This window comes from Cetorhinus maximus, chromosome 5 (genome assembly GCF_964194155.1).
Source record: "Cetorhinus maximus chromosome 5, sCetMax3.hap1.1, whole genome shotgun sequence".
In the NCBI taxonomy this organism is placed as follows: domain Eukaryota; kingdom Metazoa; phylum Chordata; class Chondrichthyes; order Lamniformes; family Cetorhinidae; genus Cetorhinus; species Cetorhinus maximus.
Window position 1 is genome coordinate 77,159,642 of NC_135883.1, and position 26,949 is coordinate 77,186,590.

The window sequence follows — 26,949 nt, forward strand, 5'->3', positions numbered from 1 at the left end:
TACACCTGCTTCACAGTTCTTAGCAGACTCTTTTTCTGCCTGCTGAGTTAGGGCTCACAACCAACAACTTGGGTACTTTTAGCCCCAAAGATTCCCTGGAAAAACCCCTCAGACAACTTCAGAAATCCAATAAGGGATCCCCTGAATTACTCATATCTATGGCAACAGAGGTTATGCGGGATATTTGGATTAATTAACTTTTAGCTTCAGAATCAAACTTTGTGAACCCTGAGATCTGCATGAATAATTTAAATTTCTAATGAAGTCAGGGCAATTCTCCTCATCTTGCTGTCTATAGTTCTCCAGCTAAATAAAGGCCACCAACCATTTTTATGGCTTTCGCCCTCCTAACTCTGATCTCATAGGAACACATTTGAACTGCCATTATTTCAGGTGTTTCTGGCAATTTCTGAAGTCCAGCATTTTAACTACCTTATCCCCACAAAGTTAATCATCCCAAAACTGGAAATTATCTCTAAAATATTAATATGAAACATGAACTAGATAATCATGATAACAGCTATAAAAACTTAAATTTCAAAAGGTGTTAACATTCTATACATAATAATTAAAATAATGACCAAACTTTAACATTCTTAGAAAGTCCAAAACCCTTCAAAGCCAAGGAAGTAATTAAGTGCTCTCATTGTTGTAAAGTAGGGAAAAGTGGCAGCGCATATGTACCAACAAAAGGACCAGATAATCTGTTTTATTGATTTTGGTTTAGGAATTTATATTAACTAGGACAGTGGGAATACACTCCAGCTCTTCTTCACATAGTGCCACAGGACCATTTACATCCTCTCGGGAAGGCAGATGGGGCCTCACTTCAACAGCTCATTTGAAAGATGTCAGTTCTGATAGTGTAGCACTCCCACTGCATTAGATCCAAGTTTCATACAAACATACGAATTAGGAGGAGTAGGCTACTCGGCCCCTCGGGCCTGCTCCGCCTTTCAATAAGATCATGACTGATCTGATTGTAACCTCCACTTCACATACCTGCCTATCCCTGATAACCTTTCACCCCCCCTTGTTTATCATGCATCTATCTAGCTCTGCCTTAAAAATATTCAAAGACTTTGCTTTTGAGGAAGAGACTTCCAAAGACTCATGACCCTTAAGAGAAAAAATTTTTCATCTCTGCTTTAAATGAGCAACCCCTTATATTTAAGTCTTGACCCCTAGTTATAGATTCTTCCACAAGAGAAAACACCCTCTCCTCATTCACTCTGTCAAGGCCCCTCAGGATCAAAGCTAATGTTTCAATCAAGTCACCTCTTATTCTTCTAAACGCCAATGGATACAAGCCTCTCTGAACTGCTTCTAATGCATTTGCATCTTTCCTTGAATAAGGAGAGCAATACTGTACACAGTGCTCCAGATGTGGTCTTACCAGTGCCCTGAATAACTGAAGCATAATCTCCCTACTTTTGTAATCAATTCAGCCTCACAATAAACAATATCATTCTATTAACTTTCCTAATTATTTGCTCTACCTGCATATTAGCCTTTTGTGATTCATGCACTAGGACACCCAGCCTGGGTTATGTGCTCAAATTCTGTAGAGGATGGAACCCACAGCTTTGATCCAGAAGATGAGAATGTTGGTGTTGAATGACAAAATTGCACTTTAAATTTTTAGTCATTCTTAATGCAACAACCTTTTACATAGCATGATAAATAGAGCATTGTTAATGGAGCTAGATAACATTAACAGGTTCAAGAGGGAACAGGTTAGATGTTTGGTAGGTAAGTTTATGAAAGATATTAATGTATGAGGCCTTGAATTTTAGGACTGCAGTAGTCTCTAGACAAACTGAAGCATACTGAGCATGAGGTTATGGGCATAATTTGGGTTTTAAAACTAGGCTCAACTAAAGGGAATGAATCTTACCAGTTGCTCACATCAGGCTCTTAATCTACAAAAGAAGCAGCGACAAGTGGCTGCAATGGGATTAAGTGGCCTATTTCAATTTAGGTTGAAATTCTATTTAATTGAAACCTAGGGGCAAAAGAGATCTGGACCCAGTCCCCCAAACATTATCTGTTTGAATATCGTGAATAGCTGTTAACCTAATAAAGTCATGACATCTTTAAATGAAATTTGCTCCAAAATGCCTTCAAAGAATCATGAATGGTATATTGTACTTTATCCCAATGAGAGCATGGTCTGAAGCTAAGAGATATACAAGACCAGCCATGATCTTGTTAAATGACAAAGCAGGTTTGAAGGAACAAATTGCTCCCTCTGGGTCCTATTTCTTATATTCCTATGGGCTAAGCAGAGCTTCTTGATAGTGTTTTGCAATACAAGTCATATCAAGGATCAATTTTATATTGAGAGTTAGCACAACAGAAGAATCACATAGAACAGACATAAAGGCAACAACTTTCTTTCATTAAGGGCCATTAAATGAACCAATTGGGTTGTTAACAATAATCTGACAGCTTCACGGCACTCTTTAAACTGATGAAAGTTTAGCATAGCATCCTCAGATTTATACCCAGCTACCTATCAATTTAATTCAGCATTCTATTTGCTTTTTTTATTGCTCCCCATGGAGATCACAACATGGCAGTTTTTCAAATCAACCAGAGAACCTCCATTCTATTAGGCTTATTACATGCTGAAATGGTCTGGTTATACTGTCATGCATCTCTGAACATGTGCCACAATGGAATCAAAATTTATCTATCAATATGTATTCTGAGCTAATACCAATTTGATTTAATACTGAACGGACACTAATTTCAAAGCTAATCTGACCAGTGATAGCAATCACAATATGAACAAGTTTTGAGAATTCAAGACTGCTGAGGTCCAATACCAGGGAATAAAACATTTTAAAAGGCCAACAGCAAAAGGTATGAGGCAATGGTAAAACAGGTTGACTGGAGGAAATGTATTAATTGTAAGATGACAAGTCAAGTCGAATATCTCCAAAAGTACTGAGAAAAATAAAGGTTAAATATCTAAGAGTAATAAAACAGGCTAAGTCAGTACAAACCAAAATAGTTTAAGAAGATAATTAGAAATGAAAAAAATAATAGGTCACAATGCCTGTTAGGCAAGAGGAGGTCCACGGAAAAAGATGACAAGCAGTTTTAGAATTGTATTACCTCAGCCACAGAACACCACTGCAGGAGTTCCTCGGGGTAGTGTCCTCAACTCAACCATGTTAAAGTGTTTCAATGCCCTTCCATCCATCAAAAGATCAAAAGTGGGGATGTTTACATAGGTATTCAGCTCTACTCACAACTCTTCAGATAACCAAATACTCTGTGCCTGCATGCAGCAATACCTGGACAACATTCAGGCTTGGACTGAATAAAGCAAGTAACCTTCACACAATTGCCAGGCAATGATCACGTCCAACAAGAGAGAATCTAACCATCTCGCCATGACATTCAACAACATTACCATCACTGAATCCATCCTCGGGGCGGCGGGGAGAAGGGGGGATGAGAAGAGGACATCACCACTGACCTGACCAGAAAAATCACTGGACCGTCTGCATAAATACTGTGATTACAAGAGCTAGTCAAAAGCTGGGTACTCTATGTCCAGTCACTTACCTCCTGACTCTCCAAAAGCCTTTTCACGAGGCACAAGTCAAAAATATGATGCAATACTCTCCCCTTGCCTGGATGAGTGCAGCCGCAACAACACTCAAACTCTTTCGAGTTATCAACAGTCACAACTCTTTCGAGTACAATCACAGTTCTTGGCTTCCGGGAGTGGGACATGAACCCACAACCCTCTGATTCAAAGGCGAGGGTGCTATGAACTGAGCCACAGCTGACACCTCGACGCAACAACACTCAAGTTGAACAACATCAAGCAGCCTACTTGATTGGCGCCACATCTATCAGTTAAAACATTTACCCTCTACACTGTGTACCTGGAACAAAGAAAGCAGGCACATGGGAACACTACCACCTCCAAGTCACATCTTATCCTGGACTTGGAAATATGTCAAAGTTCCTTCATTGCCCCTGCATCAAAATCCTGGAATTCCCTACCTAATTGTGCATACTACAAGGACTGCACCAGTTCAAGGAGGAGGATCACAGCATCTTCTCAAAAGCAATCACGAGCACCTTAAGAACAATTAGGGATGGGCAATAAATCCTGACCTTGTCAGCAACACCCATATCCTACAACCAAATATACAAAAAATCTAAAAGTCATTAATGGAGCAGAGGGGAGCAGTGGCAATAGCTGTGAACTTTTAAACATAAACCACAGGAAGTCCATTCAATATTAGAACAGCAGAAGGACAGCAAGAGGAAACAAGAGACCTTCAAAAGGATACTAATGGTGATGAAATGCCGAGAGTAAACAGAGAATAGTTAGCGCACTAAATGAATATCACTGAGTTTTCATTTGTGAAGACCATAGCAACCCAATGTATGCAACCAAGCAGCTGCAAGGGCTTTGACAATGAAACAAAGGTTCTAATTAACTTAACTAGAGGGCTCAACCAAATCCCAGGAAATTACTGCCTGCTTTCCCAAGTTTCTTAGACAGACCAGAGATGTAATTTGTAAGTGTTAACAATCCACACAAAAGAGTCAAAGTAACATTGAAAGTTACTACCAAATACCAACATTGCACGATATTCAAAAAAGGTAGCAAATCTAGTTTGGGGAACTACAGATTCATCAATACTATTGAAGTAATGATCATCAGGAGCAAATTTCAAAAGTACCAGTATCAGAGAAATCTTATAAATAATCCAATTTGTTTTAGATGGGGACAATCCTGTTAAATGAATCTTCTCTTTTTCAAGAGAGAACATCCAAAGTTAACAGTGAAAAGGTATGACTTAGACTTCCAAAAAGCTTTTGATGCAGTTCTTCATGAAATCTTTTAGTTTCAGCTGCAGCCTGTGTCAATTCAAAGTAAAACCTGTGCGTGGTTAAGGTATTAACTGAAGGGGAGTGATGGAGATGGGCTGTAGAAGAGAGGAATGGAGTAGAGTGAGTGTATGCTGTTAGAGCCCTTATTGCTCCCAACACATGACAACCGAAATGCAGCAGAAACCCTGTACACATTGGCCAAATTGAAAGGTGATACTAAATTAAGATGTACAGAAAGCAGCCAGATGAAATCTGCAATTGGGAAAATGAGTTACAAATAGAATGAAATAAGAGTGCAAAGTTATAAATATGAGCAGGAAAAACAGATGGTATAGAAATAGCTAAAGGTGAGGTAGAAACGAATCTTCTGATCCTTGTGGTATAGCAATAAAAAAAGCCAATAAGATGTTGAATACAATTTCTGAGTGAGTGGAGTATATACCAGAATATGCTATGCTAAAACTTAAGAGTGGCCATGTCAAACCATGCCTCGGCTAGCATGCTCAGATTTAATTAAAATGCAAGAGCAATTTCAAGCCACGGAAGGAGTGGTAAAAAGAGCCACAAAGCCGATTTCTTGGTTACTGTATAATGAAAGACTGAACAAACTGGTAACAGAGGTGACAGAGAAAGCCCATATAGGAGAATGCAAGATATAAAATATCCTGCATAAGTAGATAAGCTTAACCCAAAACACTAATGCAGGCTTTCCAATATTGAAAGCTCATAGACCTGAAACCTTAACTTTGTTCTTTCCACAAATGCTGCCCGACCTGCAGAGTATTTCCAGCATTTTCTGTTTTTATGTCAGATTTCCAGCATCCACAGTGTATTGCTTTCAATAACCAGTTGGGAAACCACTTCTTCAAAGTCATGGAGGTTCAAATAGAGTCATCCCCTTCTAAATAAGGGACCATTGCCAAAATTGATGAAAGGTTTAGGACAGGGTTGTAAATTAGAATAATGCTTAGAATAAACATATATCCGTGAATTAGCTTGAAATAGGTAAGGAATAGGTTAATATTGCAAGTTTTGTTTTCCTGGAAACTTTTCATATTTCATTTCTCCAGAAACAAACAAGTAGAATGATTATTCTTAGGCAACAATTGTCAGCCTGAACAGGGCACCAAAGCTGGATAAATAGGTAACCGTGTTACCATAAAGTGGTATGAGGCTTTTCATTTCACCTTGCTTAATTTGACTGCTGGAATGTTAAGTTAATTAGTGTGTAGAAATAGGAGTTACTTGAGTGAACCACTCCATGGCTCCATGGATGTCAGACAATCCACATCTGACATAGAGAATTAAAACAGATAGACCGGCTAGCCATTACGAACAGCTCATTAACAGCCCCATACAAACAAGGAGGTCTCTGAGGATGGTATTTGAGAGAGTTATAGAACTGGCCACGGGGAACAGCTAGGATGAGATAATGAAAGGATGATGCAAGGTCTAGGCCTGATTGATGAGGACAGAAGGTATGTCCGAAGACTCAAGAAGCTAATGGCAGATGAATGACTTTGAAGAACTTCACACAAAGTTCTAAAGAATACAACATTTTATGGGGTACTCCGCAAAAAAATTATCTTTATAGGATGAAAAGGCCTCATAAATGATCTATCCAGGTCCACCCCTGAATAAAGCAATGTGGTTGACTCGTAAATGCCATCTGAAATGGCTTAGCAAGCCAAACTACTAGAAAGTCAATGAGGAACGAAACCAGATGGACTACTCAGCATTGACCAAGGCACCAGAAACGACAATGGCAAACTCAGCCCTGTCAACCCTGCAAAGTCCTCCTTACTAACATTTGGAGGCCTGTGCCAAAATTGGGAGAGCTGTCTCACAAGCTAGTTAAGCAACAACCTGACATAGTCATACTCACAGAATCATACCTTACAGATAATGTCCCACACACTAACACCACCATCCCTGGGTACGTCCTGTCCCACCAACAGGACAGACCCAGCAGAGGTGGCAGCACAGTGGTATACAGTCAGGAGGGAGTTGCCCTGGGAGCCCTCGACATCAACTTCAGACCCCATGAAGTCTCATAGCATCAGGTCAAACATGGGCAAGGAAACCTCCTGCTGATTAACATCTATCCCCCTCACTCCCACCCCCTCAGCTGATGAATCAGTGCACTTTCATGTTGAACACCACTTGGAGGAAGCACTGAGGTGGCAAGGGCACAGAACGTACTCTGGACTTCAATGCCCATCACCAAGAGCGGCTTGGTCGCATTACCACAGACCAAGCTGGCTGGGTCTGCGGCAGGTGGTGAGGGAGCCAAAAAGGGGGGAAAAAATCTACTTGACCTCATCATCACCAGCCTCCCTGCCGCAGATACATCTGTCCATGGCAGTTTTGATAGGAGTGACTACCAAACAGCCCTTGTGGAGACAAACTCCTGTCTTCACATTGAGGATATTGTGCTGAACGGACAGATTTCAAACAGATCTAGCAACTCAGAACTGGGCAACCATGAGGTGCTGTGGGCCGTCAGCAGCAACAGAATTGTACTCAACCACAATCTGTAACTTCATGGCCCAGCATATCTCCCACTCTACCATTGCCACCAAGCCAGGGGGTCAACCCTGGTTCAATGAAGGGTGCAGGAGGGCGTGCCTAGAGCAGCACCAGACATACATAAAAATGAGGTGTCAACTAGATGAAGCTACTACACAGGACTACTTGCATGTCAAACAAATAAGCAGCAAGCGATAGACACAGCTAAGTGATTCCACAACCAATGGATCAGATCTAAGCTCTGCAGTCCTGCCACATTTCTATTATTCATTAACAGGATGTGGGCTTCATTGACTGGGCCAGCATTTATTGGCCATCCCTAGTTGCCCTTGAAGGTGGTGGTGAGCTGCTTTCTTGAACCGCTGAAGTTCATGTGGTGTAGGTACACCCATAGTGCTGTTAGTCAGGTTAGTGAGTGGCTTAGAGGGGAACTACCAGGTGTTGGTGCTCCCATCTATCTGCTGCCCTTGTCCTTCTAGATGGCAGTGATCGTGGGTTTGGAAGGTGCTGTCTAAGGAGCCTTGGTGAATTCCTGCAGTGCATCTTGTAGATGGTACATGCTGCTGCTACTGAGGAGCAGTGTTGGAGGGAGTGAATGTTTGCAGATGTGATGGCAATCAAGCGAGTTGCTTTGTCCTGGATGGTGTCAAGCTTCCTGAGTGTTCGTGGGAGCTGCACTCATCCAGGCAAGTGGTGAGTATTCCATCACATTCCTGACTTGTGCCTTGTAGATGGTGGACAGGCTTTGGGGAGTCAGGAGGTGGGTTACTCTCCACAGGATTCCTAGCCTCTGACTTGCTTTTGTAGCCACAGTATTTATATGGCTAATCCAGTTCAGTTCCTGGTCAATGGTAACCCCCAGTACGCTGATAGTGGGGGAATCAATGATGGTAATGCCACTGAATGTCAAGGGGTGATGGTCAGATTCTCTCTTGTTGGAGATGGCCATTGCCTGGCACTTGTGGCAAGTAGCATTCATGCCACACTTGTCAGCCCAAGCCTGGATATTGTCCAGGTCTTGCTGGCCATCAAAGCCTATCCACCATCTATAAGGCACAAGTCGGGAGTGTGATGCAATACTCAATTGCCTGGACGAATGCAGCTCCAACAACACTCAAGAAGCTTGACACCATCTAGAACAAAGTAGCCCACTTGGTTGGTACCCCATCCACAAACATTCACTCCCTCCACCACCGACGAACAGTGGCACAATGTGTACCATTTACAAAATGCACTGCAGAAACTCACTAACGATCCTTAGACAGCACCTCCCAAACCCACGACCGCTACCATCTAGAAGGGCAAGTGTAGCAGACGCATGGGAACCCCACCACCTGGAATTTCCCTCCAAGTCACCCACTACCCTGACTTGGAAATATATCCCTGTTCCTTCAGTGTCACTGGGTCAAAATCCTGGAATTCCCTCCCTAACAGCATTGTGGGTATACCTATATCACATGGACTGCAGCAGTTCAAGGCGGCAGCTCACCACCACCTTCTCAAGGTAAGTAGGGTGGGCAATAAATGCTGGCCTAGCCAGCGACGGCCACATCCCATAAATGAATAAAATAAAATTTTATTTTATAAAATTTATATTCACTTTGGGAGATCTCAGTGCAGTAGGCAGTGCAGACAATTTCCTACGGGATCCAAACTAACACTCTTCAGTCATTTGAGAAGGCACGAAGGCATGAGGCACCAAAAAGAAAAAAAAGAGAAAGAGCTGTCCTTGCATGCCAGTCACCCTGTCCAATTATGCTCGGTACTTGCCACTTATCATGGTCATGTATTTTTGCTGTGTAACTACACAAACTCTTTGATGAACTACATGATCAAAGTCACTTGGCAACATGCTAAATGTCCTGACACTCTAGGCATCCAATTGCTGTACTGCTTACAAATTTTACTTGTCAACTGCTTCAAGGTCTTCATTCATGGAGGCTTTGGCAACGAGGCATACCCATGAGAATGTCGCTCTTCTGAGAACTGACCAACAGTGCATTGCAGAACACAACAAAAGTAGTTATACATAGTCTTAAACTCTGATTAAACTTAACAAACCCATCATACTGGTTGTAGACAATTGTGATTGAAAGGTTAAAATGGTTATCAAATGAATTCCTTTGAACTATCATTAACACGTGGAAAGGTCTTCTGGGCAGGGTGGGAACTTAAAAACTCATCTCAGAGTTGATTTAATGGCAGGATTAAGAATGTAGGTCTCCTGCGTGGATGGTCAAACTAACTGGATCTATATCTAATTTTTCAATAACTATGCTTTAAAATTTCCCTTCCTGAAAATCTGAAAAGTAGGAGAATTATGAAAGGTACATTTCGATTTAAAAGCTGCAAGCCATTGTTTTTGAGTCAGTTCCTTGGATTATGGATAATTAACAACTTGTATTCAGGAGTGCACATGAATAAGAGATAATATCTCAACCACACATCATGTCCCTAAATCTAAATTGGTACAAAATGTTTTATGCATGTATGAAGGTAAATCAATACAATCAAATTGCAGTTCACAGTCAACTTCAGTGAACTAAACGCTAATACAAAAATTGTTTTATTTTTGCCAGCCAAGTCTCTTGGCTTGGGACACATGAAAAAGCAAATGTCTGAGAAGTCCATCCAACTATTTTATCATCTCGGATGAAGGATCATTGATTGGAAACATTAGCATTTGAAGTGTTGGTTCCTCCACAGGTGCAGCCTGACTTGCTGAGCATTTCCTGTACTGGTTTCACGTTTCATCACCTGCAGTATTTTGCTTTTGTTGTAGTTTCTGTTCATCTGAGACAGTGCACTCCTTTCTTAAAGAATGCATTCCACTCATCCAAAAATGAGAGTGTGTAAGCAAAGCTTGGTCAAAGTTTGGTTTTAGCAGTGTCTCTGAGCTTATCACTGGAATTTAGTCAAGCAAAATCACACTTGATCAGTATAGCAGTAAGCTTCTTGCTGCTCATCTAGCTCTGACTGCCTTGTCCTATTAACTCTGCAGTGTTAAGCTCCAATAGCTGTTTGGCAATAAAGGCTGAAACCAAGATAGACTCCTTCAGATAGTTTTATATCTGGTGCATAAAACTCTCTACAGAGTGAACTTGTCTCACCTGTTATCTCTTTTATATATCCAAATGGGTACTTAGGGTGTTAACTGATAATTAGCAATTGAACTCCTTGTGAGTTAACTGTTTCCTTCCCCAATACGCAGGACTATCTGGAGCAGAAATGTTAGAACTGTAGCACAGTGACTGATGGACCTCGCCAGGTTCCATCAATAGCTGAACAATTTTGGAGCACTACAGACTTGTCTGGTTCAGGTTTCTGATGACCAAACCTGCCACAGATCATCTAGCATGTCATCTTGACCCCGAATAGATCCTGCTTACTTTAGTCAAAGGGACAGAATTACTCTAAGACTGACAAGCAAAGACTTAGGTTTTTACTAGGTGGATGGCAATGTCAAGAACTCCTTGGGTGGCAGAATGAGTAGCACAATTCAACATATGTTATGATTTTTCTAGCAACAACATGCCCATACATCATCAAATGGTGCTGACCTCTATGCAGCTCAATTCTAGTAGGCACCAAGCCATGGATATACAAGTGTGTGCTCACAGACTCAGTTCCTAGGCTTATCTAAAGCATGTTTCCACAACTGATTTTTGACAAACATTACATTCAAGCATTGTGAAAGGCCTTGTGCAAGACACTCAGCAACATGCTAACTGTCTAGGCATTCAATTACAGTATTACTTAAAAAGTTTACTTATCGACTGCTTCAAGTCTTCATACATTGGCAATGAGGCAGACCCATGAGAATGTCTTTCTCTAAGCTACTAACTGACAGCTCATGCTGGTCGCAGTCCTGGCCCCTGCATCCATTTCCCCTTTTGTAGTGATTGAAGGTATAAACTTTCCTGCTGCCTATTAGGGGGTCACATGATTGTTCTTGACGAACGAGCCCTAAACCTGGGTAATCCGGGGGCCGGAGCTGTCTAGTCGTGGATCTGGTTCAAGCATGTAGCTTCTGAAAGAGTTTTCTGTAATAAAGTTATCTGTTTCAAGTAGAAACCTGTCTGGTACGTCAAGTCATTACATTTGGCGACAATGGTAAAATAGCTCCGACTCTGCACCTCGCCTTGTGAATGTGAATACATCAGTTCTTAAGGAAAAAAGAAAAGTATGCTCACCAGTCATGCCACTGTTCAGCAGAATCGACCCTTATGATGCATCCACGGAAGACTGGAACCAATACACAGGGCGCCTAGGTTTTTATTTTGTGGCAAACGAAATAACCGTGGAGAAGCAGAAAGCAATTCCTTTGAGTGTCTGTGGGAGCAAGACATATAACCTAATCTGCAGTCTGGACACGGCCAGTTCTAAATCTTTTAATGAATTGGTAGACCTCATGAAGACTCATCTTCAGCCGAAGCCATCGGTAATAATTCAGAGGTTTAAGTTTAACTCCAGAGTAAGGGCCCCAGGAGAGTCCATCGCAACTTATATTGCGAAGTTGAAGCAGTTGACTGAGCACTGCGACTTCGGGACACACTCAATGATATGCTACAGGACTAATTAATTTGTGGAATTCAAGATGACGCCATTCGGCGCTGTTTACTTGCAGAAGTTAACATTGATTTGAAGCGCGCCTTGGAAATCGTACTGCGAGTGCTACAAGGGACTCGCAGGCTTTAAAGAATATGCAACAAGCGCCATTCTTCAGTTGGGGTGGGAACCTACTGCTGGACGTGGCGAGAAAACCAGAGAAACAGCAGTGATGTGAGAGACACTCTCTGCCGCTTGAAAAATGAAAAGGCATAGTGGAAGCATTTCAGCAGCAACTCCAAAGTTAATCAGTTACAGATGTGGGGGTAACCACATACCAGACAGCTGTGGATTCAAGGAGGCAGGATGCCATTACTGCTAAAGGAAAGGGCATGTAATTAAGCAATGCAGGGCGAAATCGAGACCGCCCGTAAAACAGCAGACCAAAACGAATGAAGTGAATAATACAACAGAACCCGAAGCTGCCGATACCGATATCTATTCCCTGTACAATGCCAAAGCAGTAAAAATAGAACCAATAACTGTCACCATTCAAGTGAATGGGAAGCCACTAGACATGGAAGTAGATACGGGAGCCTCAACCAGTGGTGGGAGAGCACACATTTAAATATCTAAATGCAACTGAATCTGGAGCCAACCACAGCTCTATTGAAGACATACACTGGAGAATCCATACAGGTAAAGGACATTGCCACAGTTCCTGTGCCCTGTAGGCAACACACAGGCCAGCTTCCAGTGATCATAGTGGCAGGTGAAGGACGTAGTCTTCTGGGCCGCTACTGGTTACAAAAAATTAAACTCAACTGGTCTGAAATATTTCAAGTGAGAACAGGAGGAATTCCTGAGCTAAGGAAATATGACAGCATATTTTGTGATGAGTTGGATGGCTTACAAGCAAAAATATATGTAGATTCAGAGGCAACGCCCTGTTTCTTCAAGGCCAGGCTTGTGCCTTATGCCCCAAAGGAACAGGTGGATGCAGAATTGTGCCACTTAGAAAAGCAAGGCATAATCCAACCTGTCCAATTTTCGGAATTCGCCCATAGCCCCTGTGATGAAACCTGATCAAACTATTTGCATTTGTGGGGACTACAAATTGACCATAAACAAGGCAGCCAAACTAGATAAATATATCTTACTCTGACCATCAACATACACAAGGGCCTGTATCATATATATCACCGACATCATGTGCAACTATTGAAAAGCTGCACCAATGTTTTAGTATACATGGCCTACTAGAAGTCATTGTTTCAGATAACGATTCATGAGTTTAAATGGAATTAAGCATATTAAAACAGCACCATATCATCCCTCATCAAATGGGTTAGCTGAAAGAGCAGTGCAAACTTTCAAATCAGGAATGAAGAGGTTATCCGAAGATATTCTAGAAACTCAATTTTCCCACTTTCTTTTCAATTATCGTACGACTCCTCATGCAACTACGGGTTCAATGCTGTCTGAATTATTGATGAAATGCCGCCCACGTACAAGATTAAGACTGGTGTTTCCAAACTTAGAGGGGAAGGTAGGGAAGAATCAGATTAATCAAAAATTGAATGACAATATTCTAAGCAAAGCTTGAGAATTTACCGTAGGGGATATAGTTTTCATGTGGAATTTTGGAAATGGACCTTATGTTAGGAAATAGAGATAGTTTATATTTGTATTTGTGGGTATTAGAAATGAGTTTTAGCTTTAAAGTTTAAGTTTGATTTGTATTTCTATATGTGTGTTAAGAAAAGGTCCAGCTGAGTTTTGGTCCCACTTTAAAAGGTGTCTGCATTTCGAATGAGAGTTTATGACTGCAAGAAAAGTTAACAAACGAGCAGAAAAATGGGCTGTTGCCTAGCAACAGGAGTCCAGAGAGGCATGGCCCTCCCACAGACATACACAGAAGATACTAGAAACAGCAGTTTTTGAGTTCGGTTTTGAAGACAGCTGCCAGGCAGAAGCAGCCTAGAAGGCTCAGATAGCTACTCCCAAGCTAAAGTTGGTTGAAAGCTGCTGCCAGGGGAACTCTGGAGCAAAGGGGACAGATAGCCAATCCCAAGCTAATGAAGAAAGTCCCCAAGAATCCAGGGGATTGGAACAGGAGAAAGCCCCAAAAAGACCTTCTAGTCAAAGGAACCTGGAAAAGGTCCTGTTAAGTGAAGTTAAGATTGAGGGGCAGAGAGAAAGGCTCCAAGCCTTAAGCTTAAAGCTCCAAACTGCAGGAAGCAGGGTCAAACGATATAAAGGCTTGTGAGAAGTCAGAAAGTCCAAAGACGCAACTGAAGGTCTAACTCTTTGCTATGGGCATGTGAAGCAGTGATGCGCTGTTGACAGCTGAGTCAGTGAGAGAGAGTGCATGGAAGAAAGCTTGAATGCATGTGGTGACCAGGGGAGAGGAACATTGGAAGGAGAGTTCAAAACCCTGGAGGTCAACCCTTGTGGAAGGTGTCTGGGGGAAAGCGTCGGTTTGGGGTCAGATTCCAAAGTGAGTTCTTTGAGAGAGTGGAGATTGGAAACCCTCATGTGAAAGACAGAGCTCAGTGAGACTGGTTGGCTCATGGTGTGACAAGCATCTGGGGGGAGTCGAGGAGAGATCCATAGATGCCACATCAACCTGATGCTATCACTTGGCTTCAGAGTGTGGTGAGCCTGACCACAGGTCACCTACTGGTTTACATGGACTGTACTTACTACGAACATTAGAGTATAAGGTAGCTTTTGTAACTTGTGTTATCCTTACAAATCTGTATATATCCGGAAAGGTATAGTTGTGGGTGAAGGAGTATTGTAATATAGTTCATCTTTTCCTGTTTAATAAATGTTTTATGCTTTTGTTAAAAGCTAATGAGCTGACTCCGGTCACTCTGCTCAGTAGCCCCTCTCCAAGTATCTAAACAAACAAATAAAAATTAGGATCTATCAAGCTGGGTTCCACCCTGGGATCAGGCTTGTACAGTGGTAACCTCAGCTGGGGATCATAACACTTGTTGGGTTCATGGGATAATAGTCTCTGAATCTGGTCCCTTGTTACTCCAAGTGGAAGATCAAATTATTCAAAAACTTGTGGATCATCTAAGGAGCAGTGACATTTTAATAATCAGCTATCCCACCTGTAATTGATGTTGAACCTTTAATCCCCGAGGTGGTAGATCGACCTAGATTAGACATACCTGATGACTCTGTTGAATTCCCTAACTCTGAACTGCCACTTTCTAATGATGTACCAAATACTGCAGTTCCTGATCATGTTGATCCAGTGGGAGAACCTCAAGTGCTAGAGCTACCCTGCTCTAACCGAATTAGAAAACTACCTCGGAGACTTAATCTTTAATCGCTTGATCTGTATATATGTATATGTTGTGGATTAAAATGTTCTCTGTAAATAGGAAATGCAAAAAAAACTAATTGGGGAGGAAATGTAGCGATTGAAGGTATAACCTTTCCTACTGCCTATTAGGGGTCACATGATTGTTCTTGACGAATGAACCCTCAGCACAGGTAATACTGGGGGAGGGCGGCGGAGCTTTCTAGTCATGGACCTGGTTCAAGTATGTAGCTTCTAAAAGAGTTCTGTAGTAAAGTTATCTGTTTCAAATAGAAACCTGCCCAGTACGTCAAGTCATTACAGCTTTTCATTGGAAAAGTTCCACCCTGGTGGAAGTCTCACAAAGTATTTCACTGACAGCAGAACACTTTGAGACACTGAATAGTATGAAAGCCAGTACATAAATGCATGTTCATTAATTGTTTTTTTCCTTTGCATCTGGCTGTCCTACATAAGCCCTTCTACTGATGCTCAGCAATGGCAAATCAAGGAAAACTGTTTAGACACTTGGTGCACACAGCCTTAACTTGATAATCATGTTTCAGGATTTTCCACTATTTGGCCTGAAATGGATTTTTGGTTTAAGCTATAAACTGGCTTTGATGTGAAGTCAGATTCAGAATCCTGAGACTTAATTCGTCAAAGGGTCAGCAAAGAAAAGGTACACAGAAACAGACAGACAGACAGACAGTCTAAGAGATCTGGTCATGAAGCCATACATGGGGATGGATTGAGGGTTCTCTCAAGTTTAATGTTAGAAAAGTTGCAAAGTCTGCCAGCAGAATGTGTAGCACGCTTTGTTACTTTCTGTATCACGGGGAGCATTATAAAATAAGTTGGAATTCACTGTTGTTATTTTTCATATATATGTGAAAGAACAAACTAAGTCAGCTTGATTTATAATTGACCTCATCTCACAAGCATGTTAATCAGTTGGCTTTTCAGAAAATAGGAACATGCACTTGAGGGCACATGGGAATTTGTACAAACCATACAAAATAGGACAGAAGTAGGCCTTTCGGCCCCTCAAGCCTGCTCCGCCATTCATTAAGATCATGGCTGATCTGTGTGTTTCGAGCCACATTCCCCTGATAACCTTTTATTCCCTTGCCTAACAAGGGTCTATCTCCACTTTAAAAATATTCAATGACCTCGCCTCCACCATCTTCTGAGGCAGAGTTCCAAAGTCACACAACCCTCAAGAGAAACAATTTCTCCTCATCTCTGTCCTAAAAGAGCAACCCCTAATTTTAAAATCAGTGCCCCCTAGTTCTGGACTCACCCACAAAAGGAAACATCCTTTCCACGTCCACCTTGTTAATATTAAGCAGTTCACGAAACAAGGAATTTTAACCTCATGACCACAACTGTAGACCAAAACAAAGGGTTTTATTCCTCATTCACAGAAGAACAGCTCCAAGAAAAATCACTACATTCTTGCTACAGGTCTTTAAATACAAACCAAAGATCTGACAAACAATAAGACTGAACAGCAGTAATAGGAAAATAGCAAACCCCAGTCAGGTGAGGACGAATGCACAAGAAAATCAAAGCTGACTGCTTGAAACCAATGCGGCATTTTCACACATCACAGCTGATTCTATAGTTAATCAGTTAATAGTGATATTCTTGTGCAATCATCCTGCCATAGATTGACTGTACATCCAAAATGTTTCCACAGGGTGTTATTGGTTTCCATTTCCCTATAGTTCCCATTTTCTGCTTGTATTCTTATTCATGCATGAAACCTGAGCTTTATCCATCAGTACATATCCATTCCAGCTGCCATGTGGTAACAGAATTAATCCATCAATCTACCACAAACGTAACTGCGTAGAGTGAAGAGCAGGGAATTGGTAAGAATAACAGATTGATGATCATCAAGTCCAAATAGCAGAAGTAGAGAAGTAGATAATGCGAGGCAAAAAAAAAGATTTAATTGTGATCTTGAAAACTAATAGTTTAAAGTGACAAGGACAGCTGATAAACTAAAGGCATTTTTGCACTATTGCAGTGCCATCATCCCCTCCTGTGTGGATCAGGTTGACAGCATGCAAAATATAAGCTTAGGAGGCTCCCTTCTATAGACAGTAGTCGACAGATGTACCTGCTTTTCTCTGTTTTGCATAATGTTTATTTTAAATGGGGTGAGCTTCCTTTTAAATTTCAAGCACAGGTTGATTTGGAAAATTGGAAACCTGATTTTCTGCTTATTAATGGAAGGTACATCCCAACACAAAGCTCGGCATAGAGTTATAAACAAGGCAAAGAGACACTAAGGAAGGTGAAACACTATTCTCGTAATGCGCAAATATACAAACATCTGGAAATGTAAAGGAAACATTGTCCATTCCATATTGGTGCATTCTTCAATCAGATTGCCACCAAAACTCTAAAATCCATTTCTGAAAATAGCAAGACCTTAAATAGAAAGGTCTGTGGCAGGGACGAATATCGCCTCATACAAAAGGATAGGTATCACAAAGCATTAATGCGAGCAGAATGGTCTCCTGGAGTAGTTTCGATAGTCTACGGGAGAGGAATTCATCAGACTTTTTCTCTCTAAACATGTCAGATTTCTTTTTTTTTAAATCTACAAACGTGTGAGAAACGGTCAGGATGATGGTGGGAGTAGATCAATCAAGCCTCACTATAATAAAGGATCTGATTCCACAATAAATCCTATTTCCTTCTATAAAAAGTGTATTTAGTACCATTGTTATGTCCAAACTTTTAATTTATATTTTTGGTGAATATCTTAGAACCAACATGTGGGTATCACATGCCAGCCCTATGAGTGCTTTTTTTTCTTTTCTAGTGAAAAGTGTAAAATCAAAAGATGGAATGTAGGATCAAGTTAATGATGGAGAACAGAGACCAGTTGGTCATTTATTTTAATGGAAAACAACAAAATTCACTAGCTCTGCATGTTTTTAAACTGCGCAGATATCAAGACCACCTCTTCAATAAAATGGCCAGTTCAAATAGTTTGCATTAAGAACAAAAGTTGAAATAATATATTTAATTAACAGGACATTCAAGAGTACAGTTAAGCTGGATAACAGAAGAAGGGTCTTGGAAGATGATGATGTGATCAACTCTTGAAAGTTGGAGAGAGTTACAGGAGAAGGAGGGGGGATTATATGCCAAGAACATAGAGAATATAGCTTGTGGCTTTGTGTTAGGACCATTTCAGCGTTGTAGCAGGGCAGAAGCCTGACTGGAGAAGTCCAAACATACACTGAACAAAAGATGGGCCCACTTTTGCGAGGCAACACCACATTCAATAATTTTGGAAAGGAGAGGGGCATTGAGAGCATGGGTTAGTGGTGCCGATTTTGAGAAGTGATGGCTGTGGCTTTGAAAGAGAGGTGGGACAGTATCTGACAATGTCAGCTAGTTATGAAGCCAAGAGGGGAGGATGAGAGTCTCAAAGGCAAGGTTAGCATAGAGAGGGCATGAAGTTGTGGGGGAGTGGTTGGTGAAGGGGGTAAAGTGTGTTAAGTAGGAGAAGCAGATTCATGACTAGGGCATAGAGTGACCTGGGAGGGTTTGGCTTTGTGGGCAAGCAGCAGTCACAATCTTGCTAAGAAACGTCAATGAGCTCCTTGCACTTCTTGTTGATGACAACAATGGAGGGAGCAGGAAACAGGAAACAAGGGCTGAAGAAGACTTAATAGTGGAGAACGGAAGGTAGGATTTTTTGTTGCTCTCCAGGGTGATTTTGGGGTAGTGAGTGCTTTTTGCAGATGATGTTTGATATGATCTAAGCAAATCTGGTGATGGCTGGCTAAACCAGTTTGGCAACAAATTGTTTCAAGTCTGCACCCTTGGTCTTGAGAAACCGAAGGAGTTGGCCTTATCAGGAGAATGACCAGGATGGGAAATAATATGAGTTTTTCTAAAGACAAGGGTTTCAAAAGATGAGGGCAAGTGAGCGCCAGAGTAAAATCAATAACTGCAGAGAAACTCCACTGTGGAGAACATGCAAGTGGGAAGCATGAAAGTTGGGAGCAATTTGGAAGAGTTTTTCCAGAGACAAAGAAGTGTGATGGAATAATCTCCACTTGGCTGGCTAAGTGCAGCTCCAAAAACACTCAAGAAACTCAACACCATCCAAGACAAAGCAGCCCACTTGTTTGGCACCTTGTCCACCACCTTAAACAGCTACCCCCTCTATGACTGACTCACAATGGTACCATATACAACATACACTGAAATCCTCCAAGGCCCCATCAATAGCACCTTCCAAACCTAAGAAGTTTACCACCATGAGCACAAGGGCATCAGATGCATGGGAACACCACCACCTTCAAATTCCCTCACCATCCTAACTTGGAATTATGTCACCGTGCCTTCAGTCACTGGATCAAAATCCTGGAACTCCCTACCTAACATTATTGTTGTTGTATCTATACCAGATAGACTGCAGCGGTTGAAGAAGGTGGCTCACCACCACTTTCTCAAGGGCAAATGGGGATTGGCAATAAATGCTGGCTTTGCCAACTATACCCACATCTCAAGAACAAATTTTAAGAAAGAAAGTGGGATTGGAGGGAGTTATGAGAATATTCGTAGTGGGGGGATATAAGGCATTTGTTGGAGATGGATTTGTCAGTGATTGAAGGTAGAGATGCCATGGCAGATGTTGAGGAGATGTCTATGAATATGCGTACAAAAACTTTTAATGGTGGAATAGGTTTAGGGAGGGCAGTGAATTAAAAGTGGTAATAAGAGCTGTTCTAAGTGCTGAAATCACCAAGGAGTGAATCACTTGGTACAGAGAGGAAAGGAAGGAGGATAACTCAAGCCCATATTCAATCACCCCACCCCCTTAATTAAACCTCAATTTTGGCATCAGCACCAATTCCCAATTGGATTCTCCCTTGAGCAAGAATACACGTGTAGATGACACCAAACTAGGTTGGACTGTAAACAAGGAACAAGCTGACCGAACAGACAAAGACCTGGATGGAAAAGGAAGCTCTGCTGATGAGTTACAGATGTTCTTAAGCATGAAACACAGGAACAGGAGCAGGCCGTTTAGCCCCTTGAGACTGTTCCACCATTCAATGAGATTATAGTTAATCTGCAATCTAGTTCCTATGCCCACCTTTGCCCCATATTCCTTAATACTTTTGCTCAGCAAAAAAAAATCTATCACTCAGCTTTAAGGTTAACTATTAATCTAGCATCAATAGCCATTTGAGGAAGAGTTCCAAACTTCTACCACCATTGTCTGTAGAAGTGCTTCCTAATTTCACTACTGAAAGGTCTGGCAACAATTTTTAGACCATGCCCCCAATTCTAGTATTCCCAAACAGCGGCAACATTAACTCTGATCTATCCTAACTTCTCCCTTGACTTCTTGAAAGCTTCAATCAAACTACCCCCTCACTTTCTAACTTCCAGGGAATACAAACTTATTTTGTGTGATCTCTCAATTTAATTCTTGGAGCCTGGGTATCATTCTGGTAAATCAGCACTACACTCCCTCCAAGGTCAACACATCCACACTAAGATGTGTACTGCTCACAGTACTCCAGGTTTTTTTTTATTCATTCACAGGATGTGGGCTTCACTGGCTGGGCCAACATTTATTGCCCGTCCCTCATTGCCCTTGAGAAGGTGGTGGTGAGCTGCCTTCATGAACCGCTGCAGTCCACGTGGTCTAAGTACACCCACAGTGCTGTTAAGAAGGAAGTTCCAGGGTTTTGACCCAGTGACAGTGAAGGAACGGCGATATATTACCAAGTCAGGATGGTGAGTGACTTGGAGGGGGACTTCCACGTGGTGGTGTTCCCATCTTTCTGTTGCCCTTGTCCTTCTAGATGGTAGTGGTCATGGGTTTGGAAGGTGCTGCCGAAGGAGCCTTGGTGAATTCCTGCAGGGCATCTTGTAGATGGTACACACTGCTGCTGCTGTGTGTCGGTGGTGGTCTATTCAGGGCTTTGATTAGCTAAAACATGACATCTACCTCCTGTATTCTAGTCTTCTAGATGTAAAGACCAGCCTTTTTGATTATTTTCTGTACCTGCTGACAAATTTTATGACATTTTAATGACCTGAACCCTGCACCTCACCACCATCACCAACCCCCCTCCTACCCACCCGCCCTCCCATACCTCTCGACCTCTGCTGTTTCTTGTAGTATAAGGGGTTATTTCTAATTGTGAGATATACCAATCAGGCACAGTATACATCATCACAGGAAGTGATGTAATATCTCATGATCTTGCTCTCTCTCTTGTGGACCTCATCGTGAAGGGAGCCTGCAGTAAGAGATGTTCCATTAAAGCTAAAAGTTTCCTTGCCTCAGTAGACTCTAAATATTCTCTGTTGGCACAACACTGGCCCAGGTCTTTCAGTCTCCATCCGGTTGGAGACTGGATATACCCCAGAAGATGCACTGGGGGACCCCTTGGAAGTTCCAATGCTTGGACTCCACAGGAATTGTCTGGGAAGTTTCAATTTAGAATGTCCTGAACTCTCCGAAAATATCTCCAACTCTGAGTTAGAGTCAGAGACTTCAGAGGGTTCCGACTCAATTCCCTGGATGGTTACCCAGCAAACATTAGACAGGAAAAAAACCATGTCTAACTCCTGAGCAGCTATACAACTGACTCCCCTCCCCTCCCCCACCCCCGACCATCCAACTCCCTACCAATGACATTCCCCCCATCCTCTGACTACCCCCCCCACATTGCACCCCAACCTCGCCACCCTACCCAGCTGGCACCAAATCCACCTGCCACCCTACCCACTTACCTCACTCACAATCATTCACTAACACAGTGAAAAGCTATTTAAATATGGCCCAAAGCTTTTCACTGCATTAGTGAATGATGACTTACCAAAATACACCAGTTGGTGCCATAAAAAGGGGACATGGCTTGGCTTTCCCCCACGATCCTACCCTAAGAAGAAGGGCTCCGAGAACAGGTTTGCTCCACGCTTCTGAAGAGGCCTAGGGCAAAAATGTGGAGCTCCAGAGCTGTGTAAAAGAAATAGGAGCGGAGTGGCAATCTAATGGCGATTACCACCCCTCAGAAGATTCTCGGGTCCCATTATATTTCTAGCTTCTAGCTTTACACCATTTAACAAAGTACCAAGTTCATTCCTTTTTAGGTCCAAAAGAACAACCTCATCTTTGTCAACATTGGACTAATCCAAAGTCATAAGATTAAAAAATGAACAGAAGCAATAGAAGCAGTGACAGTAAAGATGATCTTGGTTGTACAGCCAAAGGAACAGGGCAAAAGTCTCAAAGAGCTGGTAACTTCCCCACCAGCAGTACTGCATATAATTCTGATCACTGCATCATGGGAAAGACATCAAGAATGCAGGAAGGGGTATCTAAATGATAACTGGGACTAAACATCTGAGTTGTGAGGAAGTTGCAGAAGCTGAGAAGGTTTGCACAAGACTCGAGAATATTTGGGGTTAAATGATTAAAGATCCTAATGGACATACAGAAGCATCAAAAACAGATTCTAGAGAAAAATAGAGGACACAGCCTTGAGAGGGAGAGAGGATGGAAACAGATCAGATTTAAGAACAATGAATGGGTGAATGTTTGAAATTGACTTCCAAGTGAAGGCTGACTGAATCATGAAGTTCAAGAGGAGAGCTGGATAAATTCCTGGCAAAAAGCTGTAAAGAGCGATAAGAAAGGTGTCGTGGAATATAAATCTTTGCTGGACACTGGATTAAGTAAATGGTCCACAGAGGTTGTCTGCAGTTCTGAACATTCCAGTGTATTTGAAGGCATTGCAATTTTAAGAAAAATAAATAATTTTAACAAGAGTTGATGCCTCTCAACTAAAAGAGGTGCAAGGCTTAACATTTACACTTGCTAAAGACCAATGTTTAGCAAAGCATGAAGTGCAAGCCTAATGCATTAAGATAAAGATTAATGCTTCAACGTTTGCAGAACTGAAATGTCACACATATGTGGTATTGATTGCAGAAGTTTTCACTCAACTGGCAACTAGCACAGAATTAATGTTTGCTCTGGTCAAGCAGAAGCACGAGTGTTTCTTTCACATTTCTTTTGTGATTGATTTTTTGTTATTTTTCTTCTTTCTAAGATATGTAGGCCAGCACCAATCACAGAATAATTGGCCATCAGTAACATATACACATACGGTGATCAAATGAAAAAAAACAAGGCATGCATTTTAAACACAAAAAGCAAAAGCAAAGAGAAGTACTTTAAAGTGCTACGTCAGCGAATAGCATCAAAAAACAATGTATTAGGAGGGATAGTAAGTAGCTTAGATGGGATCAAAGTTGCAATTGTGCCCAGACAGAACTATTCCAAGGGTGAGAGCATTACAATTACTTGGATAGATCAGAGACGCTGGGATTGTTCTCCTTGGAGCAGAGAAGGCTAAGATTTGATAGAGGAATTTAAAATCAGGAAGGACTTACATAGAGTAACTAAAGAGAACCTGTTTCAAATGCTTTAAGGGTTGATAACCAGAAGGCATAGATTTAAGGTGATTAGCAAAAGAACCAGAGGTGACCTCAGGAAATCCTTTTTGGTGGTTAGGATTTGGAATGCCATGTTTGTTAGGGCAGTGTGGGAATATGATTCAATTGTAGCTTTCAAAAAGAGAGTTAGATAAATACCTGAAAGAGAAAAGATTGCAGGGAGATATGGGGAAAGAGCAGGAGACCGGAATTAACTGGGTTTCACTTCAAAACAGCTGGCACGGGCTCGATGGGCTGAATATCCTCCTTCCGTGCTGTAATATTGCATGATTCTTGTATGAAGTGGGCAAAACTATGGCAAGTTGAGTCAAGTGCAAGGTCATCTACTTTGGAACTGCAGAGAAACTTGGGAGTCCAAATACATAAATCATTAAAAGCTAGTGGACAGGTGCAAAAAAGTAATCAAAAAGGCTAATGGAATGCTGACCTTCATCTCATGGGGGTTGGGGGTGGAATACAAAAGGAGAGTAAGTGATGCTTCAGTTAGATCAAACCTTGGTCAGATCCCTTTTGGAGTACTGTGCAGACCTCGGCACTGCATCTTATAAATCTGATATTGGCCTTGGAAGGAGTGCAGTGCTGATTTGCCAGAAAATAATCTGGATTCCAAGGATTATGGGGAGAAGTTACATAATTAGGCATGTATTCCCTGAAACATAGAATGTTATGGGTGATTTGTGAGAGAATTTTAGGATGTTGAAAGGAATTAACGGAGTCGTTAAGACAGAGAAACATAACCTTAAAACGAGGGCCAGGCCATTCAGGAGAGAAGTTGGGAACCACTTAGATTTCCAGAAGGCATTTGATAAAGTGCCACAACAAAGGTTATCGTAGAAAATTAAAAGCTCATGGTGTAGGGGGTAACATATTGGCATGGATAGAAGATTGGCTAGCTAACAGGAAGCAGAGTTGGCATAAATGGGTCTTTTTCTGGTTGACAGGGTGTGATGAATGGTGTGCCACAGGGATCAGTGCTGGGGCCTCAACTTTTTACAAGTTATATAAATGACTTGGATGAAGGGACTGAAGAAATGGTGGCTAAATTTGCTGACGGCAGAAAGATAGGTAGGAAAGTAAATTGTGAAGAGGACATAAGCAGGCTACAAAATGACATAGATCGGGTAAGTGAGTGGGCAAAGATCTGACAACTGGAGTATAATGTGGGCAAATGTGAAATTGTTCATTTTGACAGGAAGGTTATCTAAATGGTGAGAGATTGCAAAGCTCTGATATTCAGAGGGATCTGGGTGTCCTAATGCATGAATCACAAAAGGTTAGTATGCAGCTACAGCAGTAATTAGGAAAGCCAATAGAATGTTATCATTTATTGTGAGGGGAATGAATTACAAAAGTAGGGAGGTTATGCTTCAGTTGTACAGGGCATTGGTGAGACCACATTTGGAGTGTTGTGTACGGTACTGGTCTCCTTATTTAAAGAAAGGTGTAAATGCGTTAGAAGCAGTTCAGACTAGGTTTACTCGACTAATACCAGGAATGGGTGGGTTGTCCTCTGAGGAAAGGCTGGACAGGTTAGGCTTGTAACCACCGGAATTTAGAAAAGTAAGAGGCGACTTAATTGAAACATTTAAGATTCTGAGGGATCTTGACAGGGTGGATGTGAAGAGGATGTTTCCTCTTATGGAAGAATCTAGAACTCGGGGTCACTGTTTAAAAATTAAGGGGTCGCTCATTTAAGACAGAGATAAGGAGAATTTTTTTCTCTGAGGGTTGAGAGTCTTTGGAACTCTCTTCCTCAAAAAGCGGTGGAAGCAGAGTCTTTGAATATTCTTAAGGCCGAGCTAGATAGATTCTTGATTAACAAGGAGGTGAAAGGTTATCGGGGTAGGCAGGAATGTGGGGCTGAGGTCACATTCAGATCAGCCATGATCTCATTGGATGGCAGAGCAGGCTAGATGGGCTGAGTGGCCTAGCCCTGCTCCTAATTTGTATGTTCATATGGAGCACTAATTCAAATAAAGGCAGCAGCATTATGAAACTCTCTTAAAAAGCAGTAGATGCTAGCTCAATTAATTTTAAATTTCAAATTGATAAATGTTTACTAGTCAAGGGTAGAGAAGGATAGGGAGTCAAGGCAGGTGGATGGAGCTAAAATACAGATTAGCCACGATCAATGCTCCTTCTAACCCGCACAGCAATCCAAAAGTCCCTGAGGAAGCTGTGCACAAGTCAGCCCCTTTCAGTTATCACGCATGCAGGCTTGTAAAAAAGTTAAAAGGTGCCCCACATGTAAAAAATTGCTCACACATTCCAAACAAAAATTAGAAAGTATGTTCACCATGATATCACTGAATGGCGAAACAAGGTCAATGGTTAAACACCCATTCCTAACTTACATCCTTTCTACACCCATTCCCAATTTAGTTCTCAAATAGTGGCTGTTTTGAGCTAGAATCCACAGTTAAACATGGAGAAACTACCACTCATTCGACTCAGGGCTGTCAGATAAAACAAAAGGTGGCCACATTATCTTCATAGAACAGCCTTATTTAATCACTAACCAAAGCAAAAAAGTGGCCTTTAACACATTTACTCATTTATGAAATGTGATTCAAACTTACATGACAAAATAGTTGTAAAAGCTTTAATGTTTTATACATACCGCCCTATTTCATAAAAAATAGAAAAGAGCAGTTTCTCCAGAGCAAAGTTTATATTTAAGCTCTGACACACTTTTTGATAAATAAAATACCCAAATGATTATGCTGTGCTGCCAAAACCACTTCCTGAACAGATTCATGATAAAGTACATAATTGTGACAGCAACATGACTTCCTTTCCTTCTCTGGGTTTACCGCCAGCCTTTTGATACAGTGTCACTTTCCATGTCACATTCATTATTTTATGCAAATTAGTGTATACCATGGCAAAATGTACAATGAGTTTAAGCAGATAATTTCACTTCTACCCATTGACTGCAGCTTCACTAATCACTGTTTAAATCTTTATTCTAGCTACAAACATGTTTCAACTACATAGCATTTCCTGGGGCAGTAAGCTCCATTGCTGTACAGTAATGATTTATATATGTTGTCATATAGAAATAATATGAATTACTGTAATTCTTAGAAAAAGATAAATCACAATGAATTGAATTTTTCCAAGTTCTCAAGGTTATTAAATGAATGAACAAATTGAATCTAACATTGTAG

The 26,949-nt window shown here is 41.4% G+C and overlaps 1 protein-coding gene across 4 annotated transcripts in view; it reads right to left on the minus strand.

Annotated features, from left to right (window-relative positions):
• cd2ap (CD2-associated protein) overlaps positions 1-26,949 on the minus strand; it is a 241,382-nt gene that overhangs the window by 39,833 nt on the left and 174,600 nt on the right. The gene's annotated exons all lie outside the window — the stretch shown is intronic.